The sequence below is a fragment of the Triturus cristatus genome, chromosome 4_1 (genome assembly GCF_964204655.1).
Source record: "Triturus cristatus chromosome 4_1, aTriCri1.1, whole genome shotgun sequence".
Taxonomy (NCBI): Eukaryota; Metazoa; Chordata; class Amphibia; order Caudata; family Salamandridae; genus Triturus; species Triturus cristatus.
Window position 1 is genome coordinate 1232833282 of NC_140585.1, and position 26320 is coordinate 1232859601.

Sequence of the window (26320 nt, forward strand, 5' to 3'; positions counted from 1 at the left end):
GCTTCTCCTCCGACTTCAAAGAGTAAGGCAGAGAGAAAAATGGTACCGAGGTATTGGATTGACTGGCATGGAAGGGTGATAGCACCTTTGGCATGAAGGCAATCCAAGCCTCAGCACCAATATATCCAGGAAGAAAGTGGTGTAGGGAGATTGTACAGAGAGCCCCTGTAGTTCACTCACATGGTGTGCAGAAGTGATGGTGATAAGAAAGGTTGTCTTGATTATCAAAGCAGTAGGAAACAACTATGTGTAGTTGCGAATGGCGTGCACACAGGGAATGTCAGGACTAGGTTTAGGTCCCATTACTGACTTATAGCTTTGGTGGGAACATATGCGCCAGGACTTTCAGAAAACACATCAGAACCAGTGACTTAAACAGAGAGGGTTAATCCAGCAAACATAAAAAGGCAGACAGGGCCGACAAGTAACCCTTAACTATGCTCACTGCAAGGCCATGCTGGGACAAAGACAAAACAAACAACAATACATCAGAGAGTTTTACTTGCAAAGGGCCTAGATGCTTTATTCTACACCAGGCCCCAAAGTTTCCTAGCACCTGGCTTAAATGGACTTAATGGAAGGGCTTTCGGCTGCCTGAAAGAATAGCATCTACAACTTCAAGCGGCAAGTTAAAATAATTCAACTGTCACACCTAAATCTCCACAACTGGAGGTGTAGGATGTTATGTTATGTTAATGGCATTTAGTATAGCGCAATGACTCACCCCCAGAGGGGTATCCCAGCCCTTACCAGAGTTAGGATTGAGCGACAAGTCATAACAGCCAAGTTTTAAGATGGTTTTTAAAACTTATAAAGTGAGCGCAAGACCGGATGTATATAGAAAGTTGAGATTTTGGAGTAGAACTCTTCCTTGTTGTTGGTGCAAGTTGTCCCCAGCCAAAAAGCATCGTTTTTGCTGTGGATAAATGTTCAGACTCTAGATCTCTGGGCCCCATACTGTGCTGGCCCAGTCTTGGGCTATTAAGATGACTAGGGACTGGCCGGTCGTGACTTTCTTTAGAACCCTTGGCAGGTAGTTGCAGGAAATCTTACAGGAGATTCGTGCCCCCAGCGCAGAGGGAAGGTGTCTCCCAATGTTTCTTTTTGTAGAAAACTCCTCTGCGCAGTAGCGCTTGATTGTGGCAAACAGATCGAAGATGCCCTGTGTCACCTCGGGATGGAGATGGCACTCATCTGCTCGGCTCATCCACTCTGGGGCTCATGGACCCCAGCTAGGGAGCTGGCTACCAAAAAGATCTTCTACTGCTCCAGCCACCAGCAGAGACATAGGGCACCATTAGTAAGGCAGGCGGACTTTGACTGCCCGCCATACCCTCGGGAAACGGGACCGCCCGCTGAGGGTGCGGCGGTTCCACACTCCCGATTAGCATAAGCCCGCCACACTGGCAGGCGCATGGCGCATCTGCAGTATTGCGGCGGGCAGTGCAGAGAGCACCGCCCGCCGCAATGCCACAAAGGCAGCCTGTGCCTTTCAATGCACAATGTGACAGGCACCGCGTGGTGCCTGCCACGTTGTACATTGAAATGAAGGGGGGTACCATAGGTACCCCCCATGTGCACCCCCCACCCCCCAGAATCTACCAGACACCGCCACCATATAAACTGCTTTTCCGCCCGGTAGGCAATCGGGCGGATTGCCTACCGGCGGAAATCCGGCGGACGGTCTTCCCGTCCGCCGGGGTCCCCCCTGCCATGGTAATGTGGCAGGGGAAAATTGAATGCGGGCAGAGGTTTTTAGCGGGCGGATCGCCACCGCCATACGGGTAGTGGTGATCCGCCCGCTATACTAATGGGCCTCATAGCGTCTATCGGCATAGTATCCAGGACTTCACGCCACACTACTTGTAGCAGCACCACATGGACAGCATGTTGTCCATTAAGACTTATATTAGTCTTTCCTTGATGGTTGGTAGAAAGGCTTTCAGAGCAAGATGGATCGCCTGAAGCTCCAAAAGTTTGATGTGAAGCTAAGTCTTCTCTGGGGACCAGAGACCTCTGACCTTCACTCCGCCCAGCAGTGAATTATGTGTCATACCCGTAAAGTCTGGATGGACCAGGGTGAGTGGCCTTCTGCATGTCAGTCTGACACTAATCTGCCACGAGAAGCTGTTCTCAGCTATCTCTTGTGAGATCTGGACTGGGTCTATGAGGCAGCCCTGGCGCTGGGCCCACTGAAGCAAAGTTCCCTAGCAGGGTCAGAATGTACCTTGTGAACAGGACGAGGAGGACGCATAGGGTAGGAGCTCTAAAAGTCTCAGGAGTATATTCACCGGACCCAAGATGAACCCTGAAACATTGGGATCATATTCTGGATGTCCCAGACTTGCTGCCATGGTGGAAAGACCTTGAACACCACTATATCTAGGGTAGCCCTTAAGAAGGGAATCCCCTGAATAAGTTTCAGTTGGCACTTCAGCCTGTTGTTGAAAAACCCCAAAGAGCTCAAGAGCCTGGAAGTCATCTGGAGGTGGTGTGTAACTCACAGCGGCGAGCCTTCCTTGATAAGCCAGTCATTGAGGTATGTGAATATATGTACACTGGCCTCTGAAGATGAACAGTGCCACCAACATCACTTTCATGAGCACCCAAGGGGCTGGGGTATGGCTGAAGGGCAGAGAGCCAAATTGAAAGTGTTCCAACTCCACTTCAAAGTGCATGTGGCACCGTGGAGTGCAGGACGGGTATATGAAAATGCTAAGCCTCCAAGTAAAGAGACATCATCCAGTCCTCTGGATCAAGAGCAGTAAGGGACTGAGCTACAGCAAACATTTTGAATGTCTCCTTCAGCAAGGCTCTTATTGGCTGGAGGTCTAGTATAGATATGCATGAGATCTCCTCCTTAATTCAGCATGAATAGCACCCCTCTCCGAGTTTGGCACCCGCTTAATTACACCTTTGGCCAGCAGGAGATTGACATCTTGCAGCAAGATAGAGGCGTGGTCTGCTGAAAATCCCTCTGGTGTAGGGGGGTAAGCTGTAGGGACCAAATAAAAGGCAAGGAGTAAAAATCCATTGGTCTGACTGGACAGATATCCAACCGGGGAAGAAATATAATATCCTGGCCCCTACCAGCTCGTCGTGGGCCAGAGACAGCAAATAAAAGCAGCTTGGCAATAGCTGCAGCAGAGGAGGAAGAGTTTGAGGATTGAGGTCCCTGCTAGAGTGAAGGGCCACAGCCAACATAACACCCTATGCCCCAAACATTTGCTGTTGCACTGGCTGCTGGTAAGGTTGATGCTGCCAGTAAGCCATATTTCTGGAATATGCCCTATCTTTCTACACTGCTGACGGAACTGTTCGGCTGGTAGCAGTAACCTACAAGGATTGAGCTGTGGCATGTCTATCTTTGAATCGCTCGAGCACTGATTCAGCCTTTTCTCCTAACAACCTAGGTGCATCAATGGGCAAGTCCATAAGGGACACTTGGACATCCCCTGAAAACCGAGTTGGCCACTTTCTGGCGTGCATTCTAAGCACACACTAGTGCCAAAATAATGAGATATGCAGTCAGTGGTATCCAGGCCTGAATGCAACACATACTTTGCTGCATTCTGTTTATCTTGGATCATTTGGGACAGTGAAGTCTTGAGGCCCTCCAGGACAGATGGACAGATCTTGCTGGTCATGTCACATACAGCACAGGTGTACCTTCCCAGATGGCACACCGTGTTTAGAGAAAACAGAGCTGGGTTAGCCAAGGAACATATTTTCTCACCATAGGCATTGATAAGTTTCTACTTCCTTTCCCCTGAGGTTAGCTGGAAAACTATTTGGATTGACATTACAAGTGAAGGCCTATACCACAAGGCTTTCAGGCAATGGTTGTTTTATCAGAAAGTCAGGGTAATCAGGGGTTGGCCTGTACCGCCTGGTCATGGGTCAGCTGCTGAAGAGGCTGAGCATGGCTTAGACCTACTGGCCATGAAAGTGTCTGATTGGCCTTAGTTAATGATATTGGAGGCTTAGATGAAGCCGAATCTGGCTGAAGAATATCTGTCAATAAATTAGCTTTAGTTTACAGAGTAGGCAATTGCAAGTCTAGCACTTCTGCTGTTCTTCCCACCTCTAAGCAAAAGTGGCCCTTTCTTCCATTGGTGGACCACGTGATGAATCCACTTCTGTCTCCGTTTAAATATTTAGTCCACTAGCATTTTGCAGATTTATGCGCAGCCCTTCATAAGTGTAATGAGGGGGAAACAGATTGTCCACCTTCTTGTCATCATCAGTGTCATGGGGAGTTTAGTTATGACTTGGATCACATTGCAGTCAGAGCCGAAGAGGGCCTCTAGCACCTACTAATACTGGAGCCGAGGGAGAACTCGAGTCTGCAGGTCTGGCAGGTTGTGCCTTCATTATTTCATTGGATCTGGAACCGACGGAGTGAGTATCAGCGCAACCATGGATGGAACCAGTGTGGACCCTGGGAATGGAGGAGACGTCTAGACTGGATTCAGTATGAGAGCAGGGCTCTATGGGACAGTTAGTGTAGAGGGAAAGCTCATCCTCTGAAGTCCAACGAGAGTCCACTGTGGCTCAGAGGGGCCCAAAGGTTCACCAGAGTGAATGAGTAGATTCTGGAAAATTTGCAGCATGGTTGTCTTGAAGGCAGCAATTTGCTGCAGGTTTGACAATGGCCCATGAACGATGGGGCCCACTGGGTGCAATTTGGGACCAGCTCAGAGTCAGAAGGTGCTATATCCTTCAAGCGTCACCCTTGCGACTTAAGCATGTAAAGGTTTTACTTAATTATTTTTAAAGAAAAATGTAAATATTAATTTATTTAATAAAAAAAAGGAAAATAGCTTTTAACACTTGAAAAAATATTCAAAATAGTTTATTTAGAAAGAAAATTCACATGGCATGTTATTTTAAGTCCCTGCCTTTCTAAGGAAATGTGTTGCAGTACCTGTGAGTGGACACATGTGGTGCTGGACCTACTCCTAAACCAATGAACATTTACTAATGTTTTGGGTCCTTTCTGACTGTACTTACTTCAGAAGTGCACTTTGTGAACTGCAATGTAATTGTTCTTTTGTGGGTGGGTGTTTGTATTGCATGCCCCCCCAGCCCCTCTAAGTCCCTCTTTACCACCCCTAATCCATTCCCATTCAGTAGTAATTCTTCCCCATTTTCCAGCCATGCCCCTTCTTCCTCGCGCATTTACTACAAAAAAATATATCTATGTGTGCAGAGAAACCTGCAACGGGGGCGGAGAACTCTGCATTGAAGAGATAGAAGAGCCAGAGGCAGATATGGAGGTTGCTGCATGTAGATCTGTCAATATTATTTTGTAGTACTATTGTAGCACACTAAATATACTACAACGTGCAGTTTATGATTATGAATAGTTCCTCGTATGTTTAATGTTTCATATGTTATGTTTCATTTGATATTCACATTCAGTGTGTTTAATGTGATACTGAAATCCAACATAACTTGTGGCATGCATGCAGTGCTTTAAATGGATGAACATTTTTAATGCAGTACTGGTATTCTCCAGTTAGAAATAGGTGGGTGTGACAGTTAGATCTGTAAGGCTGCGAGCTCACAGCAAGATTTAAATTTTTACTTTGACACTTGCAAGAACTGGAGTAGTTCTTTTCCATGCACCAGCATATGTTGTGGTCTGATAATGGTTATGGGACATGTTTAAATTGGGCCTGGCAGGACCAGAGAAGTCTTTTCGTTGTATTTAGTTTGATTTTCCCTAGCCTTGTAGTAGGTCCGACACGTGCGTTCGCCATTGATTGAAAAAAGTATGTGTGTATAGGAAATCATAATTTTCTACTTGGTCACCCCAGGGTTTTCACCTTTTGCTGGACCCTACATTTTTGCTGGCTTTATAACTCTGTATACTTTACTCCTTCTAACTGGGGTAAAGTGTACAAAGTTTTAAACATGGTCAAACTGGTATATTCCTAATTGGCATATCTAGTTTGCCTTATATTCACTACTATATGGTATAAATTGTAACCAGGGTATAGAAGTTAAATGCCACCAGTGGACTGCAACACCTATTGCGTTATCCACTACAGTGGCAGTACAAACATGGCTTCCACCCTATCACTGTAGCCTGACTGTAGCAGTGTTAAACCTGCAATTCAACCTGTCAAAATAAACTCTTTCGACAGGACAAAACCTTCCTATTAAATGCTAACTAGTCACCCCTATATAGGTCTGGTAGCCCACAAGGCAGGTTTTATGGGGTAAGTAGCCCTCAGCAGATGTGCAGCAGATCAGCTTTTCTGTTTGCAAATTTGGTCCCTGACTGGGCTTACAAACTCGAACGTCAAAATATAACACATTTTGCTGAAGCAGCATATGCTATTTGTTTCAGAACAGGAAGTCTACTGAACTGATTTACAACAAATCATAAAGTGATCACGATTCAAGCTGTATCTTCGTGACACATTTTGTACAAATGTGGCCAGCCCTTTCGGCTGTTTAGGAAAACATAGTGGCCAAATAACAATAATATGGAGACTTTCCCTTCACTCATGCACCTTAAATGAGGATGCCCCCCACCCTTAGGCCTGGTAAGGGGGACGGGGGCATCCCAGGGGGACCCACCTGGGGCTGAAAACATATATATATATATTTTTTTATTAGCACCACAGATCCGTGGTATTGATAAAAACAATTATGGCTTCCCAACCTTATATTTTTTATATAGCATGTTTATTTTGGAGTAGTTAGCTTGAAAGCCCACAGCTGATAGTAGTCTGTTGTGTGCCTGTTTGCCTGGCGTGCGCCCACCTTTGGAAGAAATGTTTTGCCCTGTGTTTGTGTCCAGGGAACATGACTACGCACCTCAGGTAAAATAATTCCTCACAGGATATTGATGTCTTGTGATAGGAAAGGAGAAACTGACCTCTCTGTGCTTAATTGCAGACAAAGTGGGCACCCATGTCATGCATTGCTCTTCTGAAGAGCTGGAGAAAAGCCAAACACATGCCACAAGCTAACATGTAATAAGAACTGGGACAACACAGTACATTGAAAAAAACGAAAATTTTAATATAGTGTTTGAAATGAAAATGTTGAAAAATAAACTACTAAGGGCCCGATTATGATACGGTTAGGAAATCTTCCTTATCGAATCAGTTTGGAAATGCTTTCCGAACGACTCAGATCGAGAGAGTCCGACCAACCGAGTATGATGCATCCGGATGCTTCCAGATATGATTTGGTTGGACTCCCATTGACTTCTATGGGAGCCTATGTTCCTAAACGCATCGTAATCTGGCCCTCGGTCAGGAAGACACGTTCCCGATCCGATTCCGAAGGAGCCAATGCCGTTAGAAGGCCTTCCTAACCGGATCGTAATCGGGCCCTAAGTGGGAATGCTTTCCTAACCGCATTGTAATCGGGCCCTAAACTATGACTCACTTGGGATTATGCATCTATTGTGCAGAAGAACTACTATGACCAGAAGGCAGTAGGAAGACAACCAACACCATGCTTTACTAAATGAATACATCTGAAGGTAAGTGGTTCTGTAGTTATGGATGAGAGAGAGTTTTGATTGAAAATGTATTTTTTGTTTTCTTCGTAACTTTGGCATCGTTTGATGAATCTGCTCAAAACTTTCCCAAAAAGTACATTCACCTTGGGGTTTTCATGACACGTATTGTGCAGATCTGTCAGGGGGGGGGGGGAGTAGAGCAAGAAAAAGGGGAAGACTCTTTGCTTCTTGACACACTATAATCAGTTGTACGGGATTACACTAAATATGTAATTAAGGTAAAACGTTATTCAAGGATGTCCCTTTGCTTGATTTGGTGTAAATCCATTCAGTATTTTTTAAGAGTGGATTGGGTTTGAAGAGATTAAATTTCAGAACTATCTGGATGGTTAATTTGTGGATCATCCAAGGATTCACTAATCCATGGAGGCTTCCTGAATCCAAATGAAAACATAAAGGCACACCCTCAGACTACAGAGGTTTTTCTCCCTCTGTTCATTGCAGATTCAGGAGACTGCCAGTGGATTGATGAATCCATTGTGATCTGATAGGCTGGCTGTCAGAGAAAAAAGTCTGGAGCAGCTCACATTGTCCAAAATAGTGAATCGAGCACTGTGTTTGGAAAAGAAATAAGGCTTAGGGGATTGGGTGAGCCTACCCTTACGCTGTGGCCCAAGCGTAGTAATAAAATTATTAATTACTAATATATTTATTAAATTATTAATTAGTAATACAATTATTATCCCCCAAATTATTTTTATGTCAGGATTCATAAATCCAGCATGGAATTTGTGAATCTCGTAAAAAAAAGAAAAAAAAACATTTTTGATACCATATTGCTGTGCTTAGCCAGTGGCATGTGTGCAGTTTGGCTAAACATAGTGGAGAGGGAGGAGAGCCTGGCTGCAGTCCAGGCACCACGGTAGATCCACCAGTGGCGTCTGGTGAGACTTGAAAGAGGTGGGGTGTAAAATTTCTGATGAGTGGCTTGTGGCGAGCGAGCGAGCCTGACACCCATAAGGGGGGTTGCGGGGGGTTCACCCCCGAGAAAATTTTTTAAAAAAGAGAGGGCAAATGGTGCATTTTCAAGTATATTTGAGAAAGCAAGAAGGTTAATAAAGCAACTGTTTTAATCTTGTTTTGACATCAATAATGCTTACTAATGTTACTGCAAATAATCTCTGTGACGACCTCAGTTTTACATGGTGCCAAAGCTGCCTAACTCAAATAACTAATGTGCAACATACCAGTGAGATATAAACCGGCACGTTCAGGTCGGCCATGTGTTCTCAACTAAACCCCATCCCAGGTGTGTCTGTTCTCCCTCGCGTCCACATTAAAAGTAACACTGCCCAAGACATGCTCTCTCATCACACCTTGAATAAAAGCGCTTCACGCCTAGAAAGCACTGTGTCTGCCCTCCTCCCCACCCCGGCATCCATCCATTGTACAAGGCCCTATAAAAGTAAAAATAAAAAAAAGAGTGCTGGTTAGGTCTGTGTAGCTTATATCCTGTCCATGTTGTGACTTTCCTGTGTGCAAACAAAACTTGTACAGCTGCTGCTGATCGTGCTTTGTCTGATACATGTGTGTGGAAAACACACACTTCTGCTGCTGATGACTGTTATGCGTGATCTGTGTGCTTGTGAGCATTCGTTTCTGATTTAGTGAAGGCTGGTAACTCAGTCTTCAAGGAATGACATTTCTACCATAACTGTACTTTCTGATAGAGGCTGCACCATGCCAACGCATGGAAGAGGTGATCTATGTGGTGGTGAATCCTCCAGAGGGAATGGCACTTCAGGAGGAAATTATGTTACTACTGCCATTTGGTAGGGTAGATGTTTCCCCCCTCCTGGTGTAGCCATAGTACATTTGTTCTCTACCTGAAGGAAGGCAGTCCTGCTGCTGATGAGGTAAGTGGTCTAGTTGAAATGGTTTGTGGCCAGCAGACTTTTCCTCGTGTGTTGCGCACCAAGGGATAATAACGAACAGGTAGTGCAGAAAGGGAAATTTAAAAAAGGGGGGAAATCATGGGTTGTGGGGGGGGGGGGGGCCTGGTAACTGAGAGTACAGTGGGTCACCCTTATGAAGAATAAAAAAAAACTGCAGGCCAAAGGGAACCACCCGTACAAAAAATAAAGGAGGTGGCGGGCTACGGAAGCCGGTACACATCCAAGTTACAAACAAGGGACAGGCCGCACCTCCTAAAATAAGCTATGTGGCATTCTGTAGGGGGAGGGCTGCCATAGATACCTGGTGGGTAACCGAATGCGGGGACAGTCCCTGGCGCCTAGCACATGCTGGTGACTGCTCTGAAATGTCCTAGAGCAAGCTGATGCTTGTGTTATACTTAAATGGAAGAAAGATAGCACACCATAAAAATATGCACACAACAAACTTCTAGTATGATAAAGATTCCCAAAACAAACTAATGACTTTTTCAAAACTGTGCAAGAAGGGCTCATCTCTAAGCACCGACACTCCTATCACCCTAAAAGCCTGATGTCTTCATGTTAAAAGATTCCATTTAAGAAGAAAGATTCAAGCACATGTCAAAGTAGATAGTGCCGTGTACCACCGGGTGATACACAGGCTCGTGCAGAGACTCTGCAGTTTAAACTAGATGTCCAGACTCAGTGCCTCCTTCTCTACTTGTCACTGATAACACCATTCATTCATTCATTAGGCATGTTAAAGTCTACTGTCTGTCCCACTAAAGTAGTGTCACAGCGGTTTTAAGGCGATTGAAGTGCCATGTAAAACCACGTTATAATTATAAGAGAAAGGTATTACCAATACCGCTTGCTTTCATATTTTCAATCCATCGCTTTGATCTGTGGTGCCCAAACAGTTTTACATGGTGCCGAAGCTGCCCAACTAACAAATAACTAATGTGCAACATACCAGTGAGATATGACCCGGCACGTTCGGCTCGGCCATGTGTTCTCAACTTAGCCCCATCCCAGGTGTGTCAGTTCTCCCTCGCGTCCACATTAAAAGTAACACTGCCCAAGATATGATCGGTCATTACACCTTAATAAAAGTGCTTCACGCCTAGAATGCACTGTGTCTGGCCCCTCCCCACCCGACATCCATCCATTGTACAAGGCCCTAAATGGGCCTATATAAGTTAAAAAATGCCCTCCTGGGCCTTACCTTGTAAAATGCCCGACCACGTAAGTCCTGAGTTCACAACTTAATAGTCCTGATTCAGACTGTCTCGGACCTTCAGCTCCAAAAAACATGCAGTCCGACTCTTGATTGACGAAAACTCTCTCTCGGGAGGCAGTCTCAGGTCGAGTCTGCGCAGACTCGATTCCTCTGCTTCCAGCCTGCCACACCCCTTTCCCAACTCGTCACAGGGTGGATCTTACCACACCCTGTAGTGAGTTGGGAAAGGGTGTGGTGACGAAGCTCTCCACACTCTGATTGACATGGAGGGTTAGCGATACCGGGCTTGGATTAAAAACGCCCAAGGCTAACTTTACCTCCACGCCATCAGGGGGTGGAGACTGCGCCTTGCAGCTAGGTCTTTGCCGAGCTGATGACATCACAGCCTTCAGGGCTGTGAGGTTCTCAGCCGGCAAACACTTAGGCTTCTTTGGGCCCGCCGGGGAGCAAGCAAGCAGCGTCACGTGACTCTGTCTGTTCACAATCGGCACTGGAGAACGGCAGTAGTGTTGGTAAGTGTAGGGTGACCAACTGGCATTGGTGCAAATTCAGGACGGTGAGTGTAAAAATTCAGGACAAAGGGTCAAAATTCAGGACACAAATTCAGGACAGAAGGTCAAAATTCAGGACAAAACTTCAGGACAATAGGTAAGTTTTACAGACACATCAGAGGAGGTCGCGCAATAGTATTAAGTAAGCCCAGCCATATCCAAACATATTCAACCATTTGCAAACCTATCCATCATGTATCCTTCCATCTATCATTTCACTTATCCATCCCTTAATCCATCCTTTCACTCATCCATCCATTATCCATCCATCCACCCTTTCACCCTATCCATCTGTACACTCATCCATCCACTCTTCTTCCCATCCATCCATTCACTCATCCATCCAGTCATCCTTTCACTTACTCATCCATCCACCCAGTCACTCATCCTTCCACCCATCCACCTTTTCAGTCATCCATCCATCCTCCCTTTCTCTCTCCATCGACCCTTTCACTTAGCCATCCATCCATCCACCCCACCCATCCATCTGCTCATCCACTCATGAATCCATCCATTGACCCTATCACTCATCCATCCTTTCTCTCATCCATTTATCCTTTCACTCCTTCACTCATCTATTCATCCTTTTGTCCACCTACACTCCCTTTCACTCACTCATCCATCCTTACATCCACCGTTTTACTCATCCGTCCATCCATTCACCCTTGCACTTATCAATTCATCAATCCATCCATATCCATCCACCCACTCACTCATCATCCACCTTTTCACTCATCCATCCACCCTTTTACCCATCCAGCTACCCTTCCACCCATACATCCAGCTATTTACCTTTTCTCTCATCCATCCTTCCACTCACTCATCAATCCATCCACCCTCTCTCATTATCCATCTATTCAATCTTTCATTCATCCATTCACCCTTTCACTAATTCAACCAGCCATCCACCATCCCTTCACTTACTCACTCGCTCACCTTTTATATTAATTTTGAGCTGAGCCTTTTTGAGAAGAGGCCCATCAAGAACTTCACCCTCGCTGCAGGAGCCATTCCAGGACTGGGACAGAAGCCACCCAGGGGGGAGACAGGATCCACCACAGGGGGGGGACAGGAGCCACCACAGGCGGAGGGGGGGACAGGAGCCACCACATGGGGGGACAGGAGCCATCACGGGGGGGGGGGGGGCAGGAGCCATCACAGGAGGGGGAACAGGATCAACCAGGGTGGGCACAGGGGTGGGCATGCAGTATTCTAGTATCATCTTGGTCTCTTCCAGGGTGGTATAGGGCTCCTCACCCCCTCCTGGACAGGACAACGAGAAGACAGGCTCTCTTTCTAAAATGTTAGTTTTGCCATCCCCCACTGTGATGTACAGTACTTAAAGGAGATACTCCAAGAGAACTGATTTAACTAATTGTCCTCCATACTTTGTTAATCAGTGTGGGTGGGATTGTGCCATTTCTTTATTTTATTACATTATAGACTGCATTTTTTAAGAACTGATGTTTGCTTACAATTTAGTAACAGTAATTAAGCTCTGTGACGAGAACCACGTGCTGCCTCGGTGTAATCAGGGCGGGTTCTAGGATGTTTGGGGCCCTGGGCAGAAAGGGAATGTGTGAGCCCCTCTAAATTGCAGAGACATGAGCATTCAGGGCTGTTTACATCTGAATAGATGCCCCTGCTCCTGAAGCTGCAGCCCCTCCCTCTCAGTCACCTTCAAGTACCTCTTAACAGCTCATCAAGGGCTGAAGGTGTGAGGGTTGCCATTCCGCTGAGCCTCTCCAATGCTGCTGGGTATCTGAGCTTTGGTACTGCATCGGAGTCTGTTACACCCGACCTCAACAGCATCGGAGTCAAGCAGGGAGGTGGGTGGAAGCTGTGACGGCTTTAGGGTGGTGCGATCGGTGCCCGGTTAAAATTACGGACAAACGGCGTACGTTAAAAAATCCTTCACGGACAGCGGACAGACGGACGAAATTACGGACTGTCCGTGAAATTTACGGACGATTGGTCACCCTAGGTAAGTGGGGCAGAGAGTGCCTGTGTTCTCTAAATACTTACACTACTTAAAGGGGATTTTTTTTTATTTAAAACAAATATGAGCATTGCCATTGCTCATTGTTGAAAGTAACGGGGCGGAGCCCCGATGCCCTTGAAGAGAAAGGGCCACTGAGATCCACCGCTGCATATGGCCAAAGGACATGAAGAGCTTGAGTTGACTGCATAGGGTTGGGCGCACCACCCGGCCGACATTCAGGCCCTGTGGCTGACCCTGATGTTCATGGCCAGAGGCCATGCACTGTTGGTGTTGGATACTTGTGGAAAGTTGGGTACACGACAAAAGTGAGGAACTCCTATGTGCCATTTTGTTGGAAGAGGAGCTGTTAAAGTTAAGACCATTTCTAACGAGCAGGCTGATGTAAATAAACATTTAGATGTTAATGTAGGCACGAAACCAAAGGGTTAAAAACGTGGGAGGAGAAGTAGCATTTTGGTAATTTGAGGCAGAATGCATTTTTAATGGGACTATAAATAGTGTAAGGAGAGTGAGACGTCTGCAAAAGTACAGCATCCTTTCCACATCTATTTACTCAGGCATCCCATCTCCTTAGTCATTTAGCAGCTCCATCATTTTTTAAAAAGTAAGATTTTGGTAGATATATATTCAAATAAAAAAAACAATGATGAGGTCGTAAGCAGTGCATGAGGGACGGAAGCTAGATTATTTTGTTTTTGAATGCTAAATTTACCTTATTTCAGCACCTAATTACAACATCACTTCAACTTTTGTTTTTTCAGTAAATTTTTAGTTTTTGTTTTTTAGTGCAAGCTAAGATCCAATTAGCATACTTCAATATAACGGAATTTTATCCTCCACCCTGACTGGAGAATCTCCCTATGATAAAGTATAGGGAAAAGTTAAAATAAAAGTATTTAACTGAAGAGATTGTGACAATACCCGTATGTTACATATCAATGTAAATTATATATTCATTTTAAACATGGTATAAAAGAAAAATGTTACAACGCTATTAACTCAATTTTGAATTAAATCTTCAATTGATTGAAATATATAAAAGCATTTACAAATATATTTCTGAAGTTTAAATTGAAAAATATATTCCAAGCTTAAAAAAGAAAAAACATTTTTATTATGTATTAATAACTATAAAAAGTGGTGTACAGAATTAATTTTAAGTAATTTAATATTTTAATAAAATTGTTACATTAATGTGTACATTTAGAAAATGAGTTAATATATGTTATAGCTAAATAATAAATGTGTTATTTTTAGATGTTTTCATAACATAAAATTATATTTATTCATATTTGTAACTATTTTAAATATTTAATTTAACATTATTTCCTATGGGGTTTTATTTTAAGTCTGTACCTCCATTATTTTCAGTTGGTCTGTTGGGTCCACACATCCAGGCTGGGATTTTTTAAACTTCATTTAACATCTCAAACTTCCAATGAACAATGAAGTGCCTCTCACCAGATCACCGTACATTGTCCTTTGCCGCTCCATTATTTTGGACCTACAGTACAAAACACCAGGGTGTATCCCTCTCGAAGGCGAATCAGATGAACACAATAAACTATTAGCCCTTTGGGCTCAACCTCAACCCTCAAACCCACAAACCCACAATCCTATTTAGTGTGAAACAACTATGAATAAATCGAGGATCTCTTTCTCTGTGTCAACCAGAGGTCATTATGCACTTACATGTATTTTTCGTAAAAACGTATGGCACATAACCATAAATGTTTGTTCATACTGGGCCAGATTTTACCATCTGTGTTTGCATTCCCGGTAAAAGGACCGGGCACAGAAGTAGAAGCAGAAACTTAGGGCACAAGGCAAGTTTCCCCTCTTCCACAGCGCTATGGGTAGCATTTTATTCCCCCTGCTGCAGCTCCCATTGCCACTGGCAGAGCTTCGAATGACAGTACCAACAGAACAACTAACTATTGCTCTCTTACAAGTGTGATGATTCAGACTATTCCAGGCAAAATGGAACGGGCGGCAATAATTAGTCATTTTCAATGTGTATTGAATTAATAAACAACTGTTGTTGTGGGAATCTCTCAATTAAACAGAAGTGCCACCATGTGGCAGACTGTCACAAGTGCCGGTGCTGACAGATATGTGCTGGTGCCAGCACCGGAAACCACAGGCTCAAATTAAGCCCTTGTCCTGTCCAGATATCCTCCCTTCTTATGACCCCCACACAGTGATTGCTGTGGGTTCTGATTACATGCACCGCCTCTTGAGAGTAGGTGATATACTTGAGAAAAAAGTTCATGAATCATGGAAATCAGCAGAAAGGGGCTCTGTAACTACGGGTCCGACAGATTATTCCATTCCACTGATGAGTGGACACCAGCTAGAATTGGTTCGCCCGTCCCCAGCATCTCCGCCCCATACTCTCAACCATCTCAAAATGAGGGCCCTTGGTTCTTCCTGGAAAAAGACTTTCTCTCAAATTACACTCTCAACCTAACCAATTTTCATTTAGCAAACATCTGAAAACTCATCTTTTCAAACAGTAATCCATTTTCATTCCTCAATGATTGGGATATCCCCAGACAGTCCCGGCTTTCAGAGGACTGTCCTTGTGTCCCGACGCTTTCCATAATATTAAATACATGTCCTAGTTTTGGGGGCAAATGTCATGTTATCATGCAAAGAACAATTTAAAGGTATACTCTTGTTAAACAATGTATCTGTTACAGGCAGGACAGGTCGGCGTCGGCTACATGCATTCTGCAGCAGACGGGAGACACAGGGCAGTGGAGGGCTCAGGTAGAGGATAGATATATATAAATATATATTTATTTTTTTACACAGCTATGCAAAAATCAGACAGGCCAGATATAGATGTACGGTTAAAGCCTTTAGTACAACTTTTATGTCTGGTTTGTCCAGGTTTTTACTTTTTAAAATCTGGTCACCCCATCAATGATTACTGTTTCTTTTCAGTGCCATGGCACCATCATGTAGTTGCTCGCTTTATAAATTAAATTGACATTAGCAGGGGCGCATTTCACTAGAATTCCCCCACGTGGGGGTGCCAACCTTCCGTACATTTCACAGATCATACATTATATGGATCTCTTGTCTGTAGTCCATGATGATTCCTTTCACGGACTCCTTTTGCCCGTAATTCTGGACATTGGCGCGACATGCGCTGTCCCTCTGCAAGCACCCTCAGAGTTCTGTAACTCTCAGTACAGGGGCCAGCTCGCACTCTTGCTGTGAACTTTAAGGGCCTGCAGCAGCCCTTCCCCGATCTGTCGCAGACTGCTAGCTGCCCATTATCATTCGGATTGCCGGCCAATCATCCCATGCAGAATGATAGTGGGCCTCGCTGTGCAGTTACAACATTTGCTGGGACTCTAACTGCCACAGTCTAGGGCACTGGCATTCTGCTTTTGTTCAGGGACTGGTGTCACCTCACCATGGGCCAAGCTCTCAAGCTCTGGGGAGGTGAGGTGTGTGTGTGGAGGGGGGGTTGCATTTTGACACTTCTTACAGGGCACAGACTTCAGATCTGTTGTGTGCCAGCAACTTATGGGATAAAAACATCAGTTTAACTTCGGTGATTAATGTTTCTGTTTGAGAGATCTAAGTTTTGTCATGCTTGAGTTTTGACTCAACATAAAGTAGTGCAAAGGTCTGCCTCCAGAAAAGCACAATGTGAAACAGGCAGATCAAAGAACTGTGTGTTTTTATGTAGACATCTCAGTGGGTTACTGTCTGTGTCGTCATAGGGACCCTTTTGTTAATTGCAGATCATAAAATACAACCATAATATAGCACAGTGAGCTGCACACCAAAATGAAATAGCAGCCTTATTGGTTTTCTCTAATCTTTCATTATTCTAAGGTTGACAAATAGGGTTCCTTTGGATAATATTTACTTATTAGTAAACACAACCCTAATGTTATGTTTTAAATCCAGTGTTTGTATTTCTCCAGACTAAGCAGTCTTGACATATGGCTACCAGTATGAATGGCATGTGACTCCTAAACGTTTTAGCCATCATTATCTTAAGCAGGGCCACTGGAATTGTGTGTCTAGGGAGGTCCAAATTATGCACCAGGGTTGAGTAAATTATGCAGCAAGAAAAGGCAAATTATGTGGCATAATGCGGCACATTTTGTAATAGTATTACTTAATTATTTTATCATTTTTAAACATGTTAACACTGTCTGGGCATGGGTTGCACATCATTAGTACCAGTTTAACACCCAAATATAGCAATAAGCAATGGAAAGGTGACCAGTCACCCTGTGCAAAGAGCCTTCTACTGTATGGATACATGTGTTGCTGCATTTTTTTGTTAACTTTTGAATCATTTGAGCTAAAATCTGCAGAGTATGCGGCAGATGATGAATTATGTGGCAAATGCAGCAAATGTATAATTATGCGAAAATCGCTGCAGCCAGAGAATTGAATAATTCCAGTGGTCCTGGTCTCAAGTAACATTTCCTGTACATTAGCTTACACACTTATACAAGCCATTGTGTCTGTATAATATGTGTGTGATATAATGCACTCCAACACCTTACATCTACCCCACATACTTGGAATGAGTAGCAATGTAAAAACTATTAACGACACATAAAAGCGGGTCTTTGTAGACATGAGTGGCACCATTGGAGGGTGGTACTGATTGAACGCTTGGAGGAAGTCTTGGGGGGTTGGGGGGATACAACAAAGATTATCACACCATCTGGCACCAGCAATAAAGCCAGACCTGTCTGGGCCGTAGCTATCATTCCTGCAGACTGTGCAGTGCCCCAGGCACTGAGGAAAAAGCATTTCAGCTGATTGTGAGACAGGCTGGTAGGAAGGCATAGTCTAAGAACGGAGGGATTTAATTTTATTGTAATCTCTGTTTCTGTAAAGTTTTTATTTCAACATTTCCAGTTAATGGAGAATGAAGAGCATAAGGAGAAATGCCTACATAACATGAATGATGTGCTCTAATCCCAGAATCTTCTAGTGGAGTCTACTATTGGATATTTAGGGGCTAGCTTAAGGGAAAGGAGAGAACATTTCAGAGGGTAAACAGGGTCTTGAAGACCGGCTTGCGTTCTGATTTCTGTTCCGGCCTCTGCCTTCATGACCCCAAGGCTACTCGAAACCCTCAACATTACCCAACCATTTCCCCCACACTTTACGATACTTTTTGCCGCACCCCTTGACCATGTAAAGGGCTTTCTCCTGGGTCACGCACCAGTCCACCCCTCTACGGCACCTTCCCAGGTTAGGCGGATCGGGGCTTATCCAAGCCGCCGCTAGGTCCCGTTTGGCCACGAACATAGCTGTATTAAAAAGTTACTTTTCATTTCTGGACCCATCCAGCTCGTCCGTGATCCCCAGTAGTGAGTGACGTGGGTCGTGGGGAACCTCCCAACCCAGTACCTCTGTAAGTTCTGCCTCGAGAGACCCCCAGAACTGCTCCAACCAGGGGCACGACCAAACCATGTGGAAAAAAATCAACTGGGGTGTAAGCACATCTCGCACATGACGTGTCCGAGCGCAAGTCCGCTCGGAAAAGATGCGGGGGTGAGATACGCAGCGTGCAGGTAGGAAAGCTGAATCAGCTTAAGTCTGGCGGAGACAGTGACTGTCCTGGGGGCCATGAGAGCATTGCGCCAATCCACTTCATCGAGGGGTCCCACCCATTGTTCCCTCAACTGATCTAAGTGGGTGGGGGTGTTGTTAAATAAAGTACGATAGATGCGGGAGATGCCCCCCTTACCCAAGTCCCCCATCAATGTCTGGGCCTCAATGGGGCTATATTCGGGAAGCCTCGTATCATCCGGGATTTGTGTGTGGAGGGCGTGTCTCATCTGCAAGTGTTTAAAAAATTGGGACAAGTGTAGGGAGTATCCGGTTTGAAGCTCCTGGAAAGAAAGTACATGGCCTTTAGCCCACACGTCCCGTAGTTGGGAGATGCCAATAAGGTCCCAAGTTCTAAATCCCTGCAGTCCGCCAACCTCCCGGAGCCAGGTCCCATGCCAGAGAGGTGTGCATTAGGTCAGTTTGTGCATCCATCCGATATGGCACAACGAGGCCTGCCAGGCCAGTAACACAGAGCGTGTCACCTCAGGCAATCGGGTTGGGATGGGCCCCCCGTACATCATGTCCTGAATTTTAGTGAAACCTAGTTCCCTCAACTCCTACCTATAGGCCGGGTCAGACCAGCCCCCATTAAACCAATCGTGGACCACCAGGAGACGCACGGCCAGGAAATAAAGGTATATGTGCGTCATCCCCATACCCCCATCAAAGGAGGGAATCCGGCAGGTGGACAGAGCCAGGCGCGCCCTCCCACCACCCCATAGAAACCAGGTCGCTAAACTGTCCAGTTCCCAGAGCCAAGTCCTGGGAAAGCAGAAGGGGGTATTTTGGAGGACATAAAGAAATATGGGGAGGATCATTATTTTAAACAGGGCCACACTCCCAGGGGATTCAGAGGTAGCGTTTTCCATTTAATGAGATCTTCCTTGGCCTTCTTAACCACTCAAAGCACTCCCTAGAGAGATGCAAGGGGACCAGAACCAATTTCCCAGGGTTTAGTCGCATCCCTTTAAGCAAATTAACACTATTTTAGTTACTGTAGAACTACATGTTACCTCCTTCTTTAAAGAAATCTGCAGTGCCTACTTCCTGTGACCAAGAGAGGTCAGCCTGCACTAGTGCACTGGCAGCTATGATCAAGTGTGCACACGTGTGATTTGAAACAATGTTTGGTTCTGTCATGAATGCATCCAGTGCAGAAGGTGAGGCTGCAAGGATGTGTCTTGGGCAGGTATGCTCAAACAAAGACCACTGAGCTTAGGCTAAGCTCATCAAAACCCACCTCATGGTCCAATATGTACTGGTCTAAGTCTGGGGTGTAGTTTGCTGCCTTGGGCTTCTTTTCTTCCATGCTCAAAGACACAGATAAAAGTATCCTCCTCTGGTGTAATAATGAATCTATTAACTATCACTAAATTATCAAATTGTCAAAGGACAGCAGACAGAATATTACATAAAGGTTCTTGCTTTATGTACTTGAGAAGTGTTAAAATGTATTGTTGATCCAGTCATGCTTCGAACCTTTGGCCCACAGGTTTCTCACAATCCTATGCAACAGGTACATTAACACACTGAACTATCTTATATAAGATTTAACATTAAGTCCAAATAATTATTGGCAACACAGTCACAATACCCTTATTCACCCCAGCCTCCAGAGCCTCCCCAGTTTAAGTTCGCCCCACCGTGGAGTAAATTCAAGCACCTAATTGTCTCCAGATTACTCTCTGCTTTTGCCCAGAGAAATACAATTTAAAAAAAGGTGCCAGCTAGAACGTGCTGTTCGCGTCTCCCCGCGATGTAACAAAGGCTCTGTCTCGGCCTGGCACTGAGTAAAAGCCTGCTGGGTTATTAATTCTGATTTCCATGCAAATCTAAATAGGTGTTATTCCAATTTTCAACCAGCTGCGTTTGCCCTTCTCACCCCTTAAGAAGGTGGTGCAGAGAATGTGGCTGAATTCAGAAAATGTGCTCTAAAATAGAGGGAGTGTACACTAGCGGTTCTTAACCTTTTTGGCTTCTGTGGATCACTACTGGAAGCCGAGGACACTTGCCTAAGCAATTCTATAATTTGAACCTCAAAACAGAACTATAGAAAGAAGTATACATCAAAAAGTACACACATTCTGAGATATCTTATTTACTTCACTAATAGATAAAAATCTAAAAATGTATTTTAACGCAAAGGTTGGAGCTTTCAAATTTTGGTGTTATTTCAAAAGAGGAAGTGATATACTAGACTAGCATTTCACTTTGTCTTTTTCGCTCCTAAAGGGAGCTGTCATTTTGTCATAAGAAATGTGCTTCGAATGACGCCACTAAACATCAAAGCTAGAATCTGTTTGCGGTACTTGAGTGCTTCCAAAAATCAAGCCTAGGACACCAACTTTATTTTTACCCTCCATTTTTGAATTCTTCACATTTATAGAGCTTTTTAAAACGTTCAAGCTTCAATTTTGCTTTTTCTGTATGTTTACTTTCATAATCTGCTAATATTATAAAAAGAAAATGTAAGTAGCGGATCCCCTGAGAATGTGCTGTAGAGCCCAGAATAAGAATCACTGGTGGAAAGATGACAAACAAAGAGAGGAAGAAATCCCCTTTGGGAATGCTATCAAATTTGTGGAGAGTGCCTTTTCTTAAACACCAGAAAACAAATACTGCTAAGCAGGCCATGACATAGCCGGCACCGTGGCTAGGGCTGCACAATACTGCCCAGGAGTACTATCCCATGGGGATGGATGGAAGCTGGTCCGAAGAGAAAAGAGGGTGATGTTACAGTCGGTTACTGCCTATGAAAGAACAGTTGGGGAGTACACGGTGCATGTCAGCCCGACATGTAACGGACTCATGCATATGGCCTGTTGTGTCCAAGCAGTCAATAGCCTCATGAAGTGCATGTCGTGCCCACAATAACATCCTTTTTTAAAGGTGACAGTTCAACCTAGGCGCTAGATTCATGCACATTCTGTGATTGCATCACTTCCTATTTTGCTTAAGCTACTTTGTACCCACTCATCTTGCTCATGCACTAGCAAAGACCTAATCATCCCTTCATCAGTGCAAAACCACTGTGTGATCTCAAAATTATGTGGATTAAATGTTGCATACCTCAAAAGGAATCTTCCATACCTCCCCCAGCACAAGAGCTTAACATCTGTGCATTAGAAACATTTACCGGGGAACTTCGATCTCCTGCCTTTATTTTATTTAAACCATGTTTCACTCTTTACAGTCAACAGATCACTGCATTGGTATAACCGGAATTTAAAATTCAAATTTCATCGGCGTCGCTATTCCTTCTGAATAGCATTAAATGTTTCCTATCACGTTTCCAAAGCGACACTATTTGATATGTCACTTTTCACTGACTCCGGCTTTGCAACTGCATATCATTTGCAAAACTCTTACCACCTAATAAATAAATATATTTCGCCTTCCAAGACGCTCCGCTTAATTTACGATTCTCTTTTTCCACCTCGCCTTCCGAACCTATTCATAAAAACACGCAGGACTGAATATATGAATATCAGATCCCAAAACCGCCCAATGCTGGCCACTGATCGCCTCTGTCCATAAGTGCGACGCCACCACCCCCAAAAAAAAGCAACTATTACTGAAATGCTGAGGTAGCGAAATATCATTTTGTAAAAAGAAGCAGAAAAAAAAATTAAATGTTAAAAAAGTCATCAATAAGAGCTCAAAATAATAAATATGTTATATTAAGTGCGAAATGAAAGAACGCCCCTTCCTTTGAAGCTTGCTGTGATCTTTCTCAACCCCTCTTTTTTGAACTCCCCCAACACTTTTTTTCAGCGCAAAGGCGTTTGAAAGAGACTGTTGCGCGCCCCACGGCGGAGCAATATGGCGGATGAGGAACCCCCTGCGAAGTGCGCGAGAACATTATCTAGCTGACTAATTTGCACACCTGCCCCCTCCCGGCATTTCTTTCCCTCGGCCCGAATATAGTTTTCGTTCCTGCGTTTAATTGGCCTTTAGCCGGGTTCTGGCTGCGCACCGAGACTAGCTTTTCTTATAAGGTAATTTTCCAGGTCTGCTTCTACCTGAACCAACTCGTAAGCCGTCGCGCCCCTTGGAAGGCTTCTTCATTATCATGTTCGCGCCTCAGCCAATTATCGAGAACCCCTGTCGCAGTCACGAGAACGGAAGCCTGGAAGCAGGGGATCGGTAGATCGCCGGCTTCCGGTGGTGAAATGGAAGGCGAGCCGCGCAAAGGGCCCATGTTAGGGGACTAAATGGTGGGTGAAAATGGGTCTTTGTGGGCCCCAGTTTTTAAAAACGATAGAGAGGGGGAATATAGAGAGCATACACTGGTGTTACCAATTGGAGGGGGAATCAAAATAGGTGTTTATCTTTTCATGGCAAGTGAGAGGCTTCAGTCACAAACCGAGCAGATGAGGGTAGTGGGTGGCATAGGGATTGAGTTTCCCATTTAGCTCAAGAATAGCTGTTTCTAAGCCAGAATTTCAGAATAACCACTGACTATGTAAATTATTTGCTTTTTCATTAATTTTATATAAACTTGTCCCATGTGGAAATCCTAAAATTGTGCCATGGATCCAGAACGTGTATTGGTAAGCCTTTTATCCCAATTTCACATACTCTGGATCAGCTACTGAAAGAGTGGGCCTGAGTCCCTAACAACAAGAGATGATCCTTCAACAGAAACCAAAAACAGAGAAACCAGGGACTGGGCAAGTGCTTAATTTGAGCCGATGGTTTCTGGTGCTCCGCACAGGCTCTTAATTGCCAAAGTCAGCGCTTGTGACAGTCTGGCTAATTTAGAGATGACCACAACAGTTAACTTTTAATTCAATATACTATTACCTGCCATCCAAGCCCTTATTATAGCTCTGGGGGCCTGAAATAGTACGATTTTTCACACTTATAGGAGTGTGGTGGTTAGTAGTTGTGTTGTTACTATCATTTTTTTATCACAAACAGAGAGTGAGAGAATAAACAACGTGGTTGCGTTCTCCCAAAATAACTTTTTATCACAAAAAGCAACCACTATTGAATTGGCAGAATACCAGATTCAGAGTAGTGTTAGAATGTTGTTCAACTATCTACTTTACAGGTGGAATATCAAAGATATTGAAGTAAAAGCCTCACTCACATAATAGTGACATGCTTCATCATAGGCAGTTACTCCACACCCAGAGAAGGTGGTACTCTCTGGGCGGACTCAACCAAAGATATACTGGGAGTTCTTAGATAAATGAACAACTGGTTAGGCAGGGAACCAGATCAAATTAAAAATACCTATGAGTGTACCCTCTTTCGAATCCTTTATTCCTGGGCACTCATGATATCAATAAAAACTTATTATCGGGGTTCTTTTGAACTCAATTCTGTTCAAATGTACCCTCAACCGTGTGCCAACATGTTTCGGCCCGTCTTGTAGCCCAATCGGGTCTGGGGGCCTTCGTCAGGGCAATATCTTTCTGTTCCTTATGCTCTAAGGTCCCTGCGGTTTAGCCGTACATGTGATTACATGCAACCCATTCGTACGTGAGGCCTAATGCACTCACCTGTCCGTATGTACCATCCGACTTCAGTAGAATTTTTCTATTGGACATAGAACAAAAAATTAACATGTATTTCTTCAACGACACAACAACAGAATCTGTCTACAGCCCGTCTTGTGCTCGTAGTCATTGATTTCTAGTTGCAGTGATGGTGTGCCACCTGTCTATGTGCTCTCTATTTTAGGGCTTAGTGTAATCCATTAACCATCTCAGTCTACTCACCGCCACATCACACCCACATCTTTTCACCACACAACGTGATCATCATACTATTTGTGTTTGACTATGAGTGAACGGATTGTGGCTAGGCTGTTTCTCTTAGTCACCGATCCTATTGGTCTCTATTTTAGCACCCGTTTCCTTGTCGTGTTGTTTATTCGTTCTTATATATACAACCATGCGCTGGGATCGCGTGTATCCCTTTCATCCAGTATAGTTCAACCTACAGGCGCTCACCTACTGCCCGATGCCTACTGGCATCATGCGGATCTCGTGTGTTCAGGTGCTGTCCTGTAGTCAAACACTGCGTAAAAGGTAAATAAAGGCAAATTTTGTATGGCCATCACGTTTAAAGCCGATCTATTGATGTTAACCTAGTTCTCTACAAGATCGTTGTTTTAGGACCATTATTTCCATGTTAATTCTTTGTTTGCGTTAGGTATAGAGAAAGAGATGCTCATTCTTATTCACGTAAAAGCACTCGTTTCTGCTGAAGCCTTCATATCGTGCGTTTTACGGTGAACTCACCCCCTCTTATATCTATTATGTTTGGGAGCCCCTTTTATTTACACTGCAGCACGTCTTTTTTAAATAAAAAAGCGGAACCGTTAGTTGTTTAAAACTCTAAGAGAGTCCCTATCTTCATATCAGATAGTTCGGGACAACAAGCGTCAAAATTTAAATAGTGCTCCCTCGCGCTCACTTACTTCGTCAAGGACACCGCACCGCCGTTGCACCTAGTCAACCACACCGTCTGCCGTCGGAGATGTGAGTACGGTAGTTTCGGCTTTTAAAAGACGTTACACGAACCTAATTGGAGGGCTGTTCTGTCCCAATCCCGATTCTCTATAGTTGGGTAACGTAGTCACAGCTGAAATCCTAAAATTGTGCCATGGATCCAGAACGTGTATTGGTAAGCCTTTTATCCCAATTTCACATACTCTGGATCAGCTACTGAAAGAGTGGGCCTGAGTCCCTAACAACAAGAGATGATCCTTCAACAGAAACCAAAAACAGAGAAACCAGAGACTGGGCAAGTGCTTAATTTGAGCCGATGGTTTCTGGTGCTCCGCACAGGCTCTTAATTGCCAAAGTCAGCGCTTGTGACAGTCTGGCTAATTTAGAGATGACCACAACAGTTAACTTTTAATTCAATATACTATTACCTGCCATCCAAGCCCTTATTATAGCTCTGGGGGCCTGAAATAGTACGATTTTTCACACTTATAGGAGTGTGGTGGTTAGTAGTTGTGTTGTTACTATCATTGGCAGCAACGCAGGGGAAATGGGTGGTGCAGTGGCCTCCTGACCAGAGCCCTGTTTTTTTTTTTACAAATTATGTACGGGGCTGGGCTAATGCCACTCTGAGATTATATATTCTTAGCTACCAAAGGCCTGAACCCAAAACAAATATCTGTGGGAATTGGTTTTAGGGGGATTGCAAGGCAGTATGTTGCTACTGGGTTTTAGTTTTGTTAGTTGGAGACTTTCAGCTCTGTTCCCTAGTGCCACATTACCTAAGGAATCAAAACAGAGCACATTTTAGCACTTGATCCTCAGACCATGAGGCAGAGCAGCCCAAGGCCTTATCCAGGGAAGTTTACGTGCTATAAACTTAGAAGTGACGATAACAACATGAAACTTTACAAGCACTCCAGCTAGTGCTTTCACTTTACAAGGAAAAAGTGCTTTCACCTAAAAACAGCTAACTGCTGTGCATGGAAGTGTGAGAAAAACAATCACTGCCATGCAGGCTTTACACAGTAAAGAGACATTT

General features: G+C 44.4%; 1 protein-coding gene across 2 annotated transcripts in view; it reads right to left on the reverse strand.

Annotated features, from left to right (window-relative positions):
- NXPH4 (neurexophilin 4) overlaps positions 1 to 26320 on the reverse strand; it is a 395242-nt gene that overhangs the window by 231531 nt on the left and 137391 nt on the right. Inside the window, exon 1 of one of the 2 annotated variants that reach the window (XM_085654637.1) lies at positions 22840 to 22878. The exons of the other annotated variant lie outside the window; for it this stretch is intronic. The gene's annotated coding sequence lies outside the window, so the exon portion shown is untranslated. Of the gene's footprint in view, positions 1 to 22839; positions 22879 to 26320 lie in introns of those variants that run through there. 2 annotated transcript variants of the gene reach the window in all.